This window comes from Coptis chinensis, chromosome 3 (assembly GCF_015680905.1).
Source record: "Coptis chinensis isolate HL-2020 chromosome 3, ASM1568090v1, whole genome shotgun sequence".
NCBI classification, from domain to species: domain Eukaryota; kingdom Viridiplantae; phylum Streptophyta; class Magnoliopsida; order Ranunculales; family Ranunculaceae; genus Coptis; species Coptis chinensis.
Genome location: NC_141458.1, coordinates 11,616,849 through 11,621,914, shown reverse-complemented (window position 1 = coordinate 11,621,914; position 5,066 = coordinate 11,616,849). Strand labels below are relative to the sequence as shown.

Here is a 5,066-nt window from a genome sequence, read left to right as displayed (position 1 = left end):
AATATTGATTTCATAATTGTAAGGAGATAATACCAATTACCAATCCCAAACAGCATGTGCCATCATCCACAAATCTCCCCTAACACGCTTAGGCAACCTACACACCAATGACTTGTACTCAGGCGACCTACTCTCCTCCACACTAAGGACTTATAGTCAAGGGACCTAGAAGATGTATGTCCAAGATGTCCAAAAGGACACCAGCAATAAATGAAACGATGAAAAGAAATAAAAGTAAATGTTCTAATCAATTAAATCAAAGATCATAACAGTCGAGCATTCCAATATAGAGCCAACTTGGTATTCATATGTTGAAAGACCAAAAATCCAATGAAAAAATAGAAAAAATTTAGGCAGAAGACCATACATTTGCAATGAGAAGTTGCAAATTGCACTTGATGAGACAGCTCTACCCTGAAATTGGAACAATCCATGCAATGAATATTCGAAGTGTAGACCGTAAAAAAGGATAGATCAAAACATAAATTATATGATTATTTAGAATACAATTAAAGTTAATTAACCAGAAAAGAAGACAATTAATATTTAAGAAAAAAATGTAGAACCAATGACATCTACACTGAGCCAAGTGAATGATAATCAGAATCTGACAGAGGCACCACATAAAATGCCAATTTCGAATCTTCAAAACAGTTATGGGCAGAATAATACATAGTTTTCATATAAATACTGTAAAAGAAACCAATCATTCATTAACAGATGATGGAAATACCTATAATTTTGTCTGCAATTTCCAAAGGCGCGTTACAGACAAAGGAAAAAGATGTACTTTGCAGACACCGAGTAAATTTTCTTCCTAGCTTCCTCCTCACTGTAAAAACCAAATAAAGGCAAATAAAATTGACTTAGACCACAAATCCATCAAAGAAAAGAAATTTATTTACAGGTGTACTACAACTATTACCAAGACATCATTATCAAGTGCAAAACACACTCTTGGAACTAAAGACTCTTAGAAATGGGGGTCACATCCATGCGAAAAGACTTCCTTTTTTGAGAGACCCAAACCAACCTGCATCTTTGAGAGCAACCATTCGTTAGTGAGAGAGAAGTTGAAGGACTTTTCGTTTGTTTGATAAGAAAGAGTAGAGATGGGAGAGAAGGGAGAAGAGACTGTTCGTATTAGGCTATTAGCTGATTAAATACAACTCTTATTAAATAACCCAATTATTACTAATAATTAATAAATGGCATTTATAGTAATGCGTACAATTGAGCATTGCGTAGATTTGGTTTTAGAATATATTCCCACATGAAAAGACTAATTGGTCCTATTTAAAGGTGTTAAGCAATTATTTTATTTAAGGACAATATTGGTACTGAAAATTTATAAACACATCAAAAGACAAAGTAGTCCTCATTAATAAATAGGTAGGCATATGATTTTATTATTCATCAAGGGTATTATGCGTCAGAAAAAGTCCCGGATGAATTTAAGAGGCCACGATCATTATAGGCTATACTAATAGTAGAGATATATACTAAATAATAAGAAAATGTACTAGTAAAATAATAACCTGGTCTACTTTCTTGTTTTTTTTCTTTTCTTCTTGACTAAAATATTTAGACCGAATGAAACAAAGAGATTGAAAGAGTGTGTGTGTATGCGTGTGACATGTGTGTTTCTTCACTACTATGCTAGAATCAAAATCATTATAGAAAGTTCAACAACATTTTCTTATGTGGGAAAAGGGTAGTTTCTATAATTGTAAAAGTTTAGGCATTGCGTTAAGACTAAAATAATTGGACCGAATTACATGCATGTGTGAACGTTGTTACACACTATTCTGTTGTAGATCAACCTAACTAGGTATAGTACATACGTATTATACTCTTTACAACCAATGCCACTAATTTTGGCTTCATTATGAGGATTAGCTGAAAGAAATAATTTAATCGACATCGACAAAGATATAGAGTCAATCAAACTTTCAATTTTTTAAAAAACAAAAACCTACGCTATATATAGTCCTTATAACTACATTTTGTTTTTATTTAGATAAGAGCATTCTCAATGCAAGCAACAATTTGTTACTTCTACAAAAGCGTCACATAGAACTATTTCCCCTCATATCTACTTTGTTGGTGAAAAGCTACCAATGGTTGTGCAATACAAATGTAACTTTAAACTTCAGATGGAATGTTTCATTCATTCCGTATGTGAATGTAAAAAACGAAAAAAAAAATATCGAAAAAACGCGTTGGATGGGATGTTAAAATAAAATGCGAAAAAACATGCGGGACGGAATGAAACATCCTATCCGAAAAAAATACATGTACTTAAAGTTTATTGGTGAATTGCATGAAATATATTACATGTGATTATTAGAATATATATTTTGCCTAGAGATGTGAAAAATGTACTTAATCATACTTGGGTTAAATAAATAAAAAAATGTGTTTTAATGAAGTAGGATTATTGCATGCAACTCGTTGCCTAATGGCATCTCTCTCTACAAACCATTATTAAAAGACAGAAAGGTGTATCCCAATAACGTGGTGATCCATGGCGTTACAAATCCCACTTGCCAGTAATATGGGTTGTGGATAAAATTGTAATTCTAGTTTTCAAAGTCTCAAATAACTCGACATTTCCATTTGTATAACTTCATTGTCAAGAAGAAAATACAACAATAACTTTTCACAACAGGGCTATTTCAGTCCAAATATTTTAGTCTTAACGTAAAGCAGAAAACATCACGATTATAGAAACTAGCCTTTTCGCACACAAGAACAATTTTGATTCCCTGACACCAAATAGTGAGAAGCAGATATCTTCTATCTAACAAAATAGGGAAGTATGGGGCCTAAAAAGCCTCATCCAATAGTAGGTAATTATTCTCACCAAAATATGACTTGGTAGATATAAGTGTTTTGAAAGTTTGTACAATTTTGTTAAATACAATCAATATTATAGGATTAGCCAAAAGTTAATAATTGTGGCTGGGCTTATCAACTGTTGGGCCTCCAAATTTGACATAGTATTATACAATTGCGTCAATTGGCTAGCCAAATTAATGCTATTGGACTTATAGATAATGGGCAATTGGGCTGGCCTCATGCCTTGTGCTGAAGGCAGGACGAGTTGTTTCGCTGGAATTGTCGGGATAGCGCCGGTGCGTGAGGTCTCGCGGGCCGTAGGCACGGGCATACCCTGGTTTGATACAACAAAGGCGCAGAAAAACTCTATATAACCCTCTTCCCATCTTCACCCCCCACGTGGCCTGACTACAGTAAGTAGTAAATCAAGAAAATAGAAATAAGGTGCATCATACTGCAAACAAAACACTGAGGTAGCAAAAACTAATTAGCCCATGCTCTCTCTCTCACAGAAGGAAAAAAAAAAGCAAGAAACAAGACCAGGTTATTATTTTGAAATCCAAGCTCGTTTCAATTTATTTCATATACAGTACATGTGTTTATATCTTGTTGGTTTTTATTTTCCGAGAATAAATTAATCATCACTTGTTGTAATAGTATTCAATGAGCTAAAAAAATGAGTTTGGGTATGTGAAAAGAAACAAATGAGTAACGAACTTAGCTCTTAGGGCATCAAAAATGCAGGTTTTTAAAACCCAGGACCACGTCAGCATTTTGGAGGGCCACGTCAGCGTTTTGGAGGTCAATAAGGAGGACCTAAAACTCTATATCATGGGTGTTCCAACGGAGAAGATGACTGCTCCTTTATAACATGTGAAAGAAGACTGAAAAATCAAAAAGTGAAGTCACGTGCTGACTTAAGTGAAGTCATGTGCAAAGTTTTGGGCTTCAGGTTCTTTATAAACATCTGTAGAAATGAAGACAAATATCCAGGATGGTTAAATTGGAGGTCCATTTAGGGGCTGCGTTGGAAACAGTTTTTTGCTAAAGTCCGTTAAATCTGGAGATAGAGGCCCGTATCCAGGCCCCATTGGTGATGCCCTTATTTATTAGTTTTATCTAGCTTTGTGTGAAATGTAGGACTGGAGTATGAATGTTGGATTGAAGGGTATATATGTATGTAAAGGGGTTTTTATTTGGATTAAGACCGATAATATTACAACCATGTATTCTTTTAAGGATTACTAGTACATTTTCTTGATTCTTTAGTAGGTTGTATAATGAAAGAATCACTAGCTAACAATCACGTGTGTAGTTATTTGATAGTTACAATGATAAATAAATTGAATGAGATTACAGGGTAATATAATTAATTGCACATTACAAGTCAAAGGAATGGGGAGTTTAGCGTGATGTTAGGGGACTAGAGTATGTTTTGGTATTGTACGTTTAGTTTTTGTTGGTTGAGTAGAAACTTATTTTATTATTTGTGCTTTGAATATATCTTTTATTGTGGTTGATTGTGCTGAAAATGAGTAGTGCTCTTGTTTTTGGTTTATTGATTGTCTGTCGTCGTGTCTTATCTATTTGAAGAAGACAAGAACTCGAGAAGGATCGGAGAATCATGGTGATGTTTTCGTATGGCTATGTTAGAAAGAAACCAAGTCATTATGTTGTTTATCGCTCTGACGGCATATATATACCAAAGAAAAATGTTGGCTGTTTGCTCATAACTGGTGCACATTATATTTCACTGAGCTTAAGCCTCTGGGTACAAATATTACCAATAGAAGTTTATTGTATATTGTTAAGATTTGTACCGTGAGGCTTATGCTAAAAAAAAGTTGACCATATGATAGTGCTAACAAAGGAAAAAAATACTATTGGTAAGTTGGAATTCCTCGTGAACTACAATGAGAGTAGAGACAATGGTTAAGTGTCAGAGACAACTCAAGGCAATTGGGGGCTTAAACGAAGTTTCAATAAAATTGTTACATTTTATAGATTTGTTTAGGTTATTTCATATGAATGCAAACTCTTAATTTATTTAACAAAAAATTTAGAAGATAACAATTATTGTAAAAATTGATAATAACATTTTTTTTTTCTTTCTTGAATAGTCTCCTCACAATTATTATTATTATTATTATTTTATAATTGAATTTTATTGATAAAAAGAACATAAATACAAAGTGAAGTAGAAACATATAGGAGTGTTGTGAGGG

General features: G+C 33.5%; 1 long non-coding RNA gene across 1 annotated transcript; it reads right to left on the bottom strand.

The window, feature by feature from the left end:
* Positions 1-231: 231 nt before the first annotated feature.
* Positions 232-845, bottom strand: LOC147507939 (uncharacterized). The gene is made up of 2 exons (XR_015216267.1): positions 734-845; positions 232-414 (listed from the first exon to the last, which is right to left on the bottom strand). It is a non-coding gene; the product is annotated as an uncharacterized LOC147507939 (long non-coding RNA).
* Between the last annotated feature and the right edge of the window lie 4,221 nt (positions 846-5,066).